Source organism: Gastrolobium bilobum, unplaced genomic scaffold (genome assembly GCF_033153095.1).
Source record: "Gastrolobium bilobum isolate Gb01-03AN ecotype WA unplaced genomic scaffold, APGP_CSIRO_Gbil_v1 utg1383, whole genome shotgun sequence".
In the NCBI taxonomy this organism is placed as follows: Eukaryota; Viridiplantae; Streptophyta; class Magnoliopsida; order Fabales; family Fabaceae; genus Gastrolobium; species Gastrolobium bilobum.
This window is the reverse complement of record NW_026899537.1, coordinates 705,028-708,281: the sequence shown is the minus strand read 5'-3', so window position 1 is coordinate 708,281 and position 3,254 is coordinate 705,028. Positions and strand designations below refer to the sequence as shown.

The 3,254-nt window shown below is 40.5% G+C and overlaps 1 pseudogene; it reads right to left on the bottom strand.

Moving 5' to 3' along the window:
* Positions 1–300: 300 nt before the first annotated feature.
* Positions 301–2,829, bottom strand: LOC133291164 (uncharacterized; annotated as a pseudogene).
* Positions 2,830–3,254: the final 425 nt, after the last annotated feature.

Sequence of the window (3,254 nt, the reverse complement as noted above, 5' to 3'; positions counted from 1 at the left end):
TGTGGGCTTTAGGACTATGGACCATGGACTCCTGTAATACCCCCCAGATGGGCTTAGTATTGTACTGATGCCCAGCTTGGAAACATTGGAAAGAAAAGCATAAGCAAATAAAGACTTTGTAAAATCGTCAGCTAGCTGAGCTTATGAAGGTACGAGAAGAAAGTGCAGCAAACCAGAAGTGATTTTCTCACGTGTAACGTGACAATCGAGTTCAATATGCTTCGACCGTTCATGAAAAGTGGGGTTATGCGCAAGATGAATGACAGAATGGTTGTCGCAGTAAACAGAAGCAGCTTTCAATCATGGAAGGTTCAGATCATTAAACAAGTACTGAAACCATTGTAACTCACATGTCAAACTTGCGAGAGCGCGGTATTCCGCTTCAGAGGAGGAGCACAAAACTGTAGTCTGTTTCTTTGATTTCCAAGCTACCAAAGATGATCCCACAAAGATGCAGAAACCGATAACGGAGCGCCGAGTATCTGGGCAGCAAGCCCAGTCGGCATCAGCAAAGGCACAGACATGGAGAGTGCAAGAAGTTGAAAAGAAAATACCAGTTCCAGGAGAACCTTTAATGTACCGTAGGACACGATGGGCTGCTGCTAAATGAATGTCAGTTGGCTTGGAAACATATTGGGACAACTGTTGAACAACAGAGCAAATGTCCGGTCGCATTATGGTCAGATAGAGGAGACGGCCAATCAAACGATGATATGAAGCAACATCTGAAAGAGGAGAACCAGTGGTGCGACTCAACTTGACAGAGGCATCCATGGGAGTAGATAACGCTTGGAACCAAGAAGCCCAGCATCAGATAACAACTCAAGGGTATATTTGCGTTGGTTGAGCATAATACCATCTTTTGAACGTGCAACTTCAAGACCAAGGAAAAATCGAAGGTTGCCAAGATCCTTGATTTTAAAACACTGGTCCAGGAAGCATTTGACTCGATGAATTTCAACTAGGCAATCTCCAGAAAGGATTATGTCGTCCACATAAATCAAAAGGACAGTGAACGAATTTGGAGTAGCCAGGACAAAGAGTGAATGACCAACATTTGGTTGCTTATAACCAAGAGAAAGCAACACAGAAGATAACTTGGCATACCACTTCCTACTTACCTGATTTGAACCATAAAGAGATTTTTGGAGTTTGCAGACAATGTTAGACTGAGAGACTGAAAGGCCCTGTGTCAATGATCCACTGATCATTCAATGTACCTGTCACATTCGTATCAGCATTAGAGACTTGAACCACATTCGCAGCATTTGTTGAAGAGCTTGCTGCATTATTATTATTAGATCCTTGCAGAATGGAGCAAATATGTTGATACTGTTCATGAGATAAATGAGGATGACCATCAGTTTTCTGAACCTGAGATTGATTGTTATGTTATGGATGGACTCTAATAATAATATTAGAGTCGTGTCCCCGTACCTTCATCAGTTCAGTTTAAGATGTACCTGAGATAAATGTACTATATCTCATGTAAAGAGCTAAAATGCGAAGCTGAATGAGAGATGTGATCAGTGGCCCCTGTGTCAATGATCCACTAATCATTCAATGTACCTGTCACATTCGTATCAACATTAGAGACTTGAACCACATTCGCAGCATGTGTTGAAGAGCTTACTGCATTATTATTATTAGATCCTTGCAGAATGGAGCAAATATGCTGATATTGTTCATGAGATAAACCATGAAAAGATGAGCAGCCTTAGCCTGTCTAAGAAATTCCCCTACTACAGTAGGCAAACACACATTCAAGGCATTCAATTTATGTTTCAAGATTGGTTCTATGGGCATATTCAGAAGCTGTAATTTGAGCCTTGGAACGTCCATTAATGATCTCATGCGAAAACACAGAACACACATAATGGCCTGGCACCCAGAATAAAAAACTTTATGCGCTCACAGATTCATATCAAATTCATGTAACTTACAATAGTCAAAACACCAATCTACTAATCTTTGTATGATGCTAGCAACCAGTGCAGTTGAAAGAAACTTTGCACGGGACAAATAACTACCAAGATAAGCAACAACACTCATCCTAGTAATAGGGGATCAACATCACAAACAAACATCTCCACAAGAGCCATGACAAATTTCACACCGCACCCTTCGGGATCCAGTGCACAAGCATAGAACATCACAAACTGACTAAACTTTGACTTGTAGGCATTCAATACAGTTCTCTTAAATGATGTTAGTAGAACAGTGAAGACCTCGGTCAAACGGCCACTGCTTTGACATGATTCAAGATGCAAAAAAGTCAGCTCCATTAGGCTATCTAATTTCTCAACAGCCATGTTGCCTTGTAAATTTTTCCTATTTAACAGCTCTGCATGATGCTTGTCATCATATTTCTCATCCCTATCTTCAAATTCAGTAACGTCATCTAACTCTATTTCAAATATGCCCTTAAAATCTTCCTGCAAGATGCCATCCCATCCAATCTGAACATCCAACTCTATCAACCTATCAACAAGTGCAGGCAGCATTGTACCACTGACAATTTCACCAATTGCACCACCTTCCAGCCGTAACATATTCTCCACATACAGGACAATCACAGGTTCTTTACTGAAGACACTCGGCATTCGCTGGACAACTATTGGAGATAGTCACAAGGGGGGCAAGGGGCACTAAATCAACTAATTCTTTCAAAGCAGCGTGCGCTCGGGATAGAACTTTATTCTTCCTGTCAATTCCATTCTCCTGTTTATTAGGTGGCACAAAAATTTCCACAAGAATCTCCAAACACCAATCGGTATATTTTCCATTGGAAGCGGCCAAAGATATGATGAGTTCAAGCAGTGCATCCATAATTTGTTTCTGAGAGATTGGAGTGTGGGGCATAGAAAAGTCTACCAAATACTCTAAGGTGATCAAGATTTGCTGGTGAGTCATGAAGTAATTCATAAGGGGATTTATTTGCAAGGGTGGGAGAGCAGACACGATTAATCAAATGTGATGCATGGGTAATGGCATATGGCCATAGTGTGATTGATAATGATGCATGAAATGACAAACTTCGAGCCACATTAAGCAGATGTTGGTGTTTACTCTCCACTATGGCATTTTGTTGTGGAGTTTCAATGCAACTTGTTTGATGAATATCACCCTTTTGCAGAAAAAATTGATTCATGCAGAATTCACTTCCATTGTCACTTCTAAATACCTTGACTGTATTTTTAAATTGGTTTTCAACATATGCAAAGAAGTGTTGAATATTCAAACGTGTCTCACTT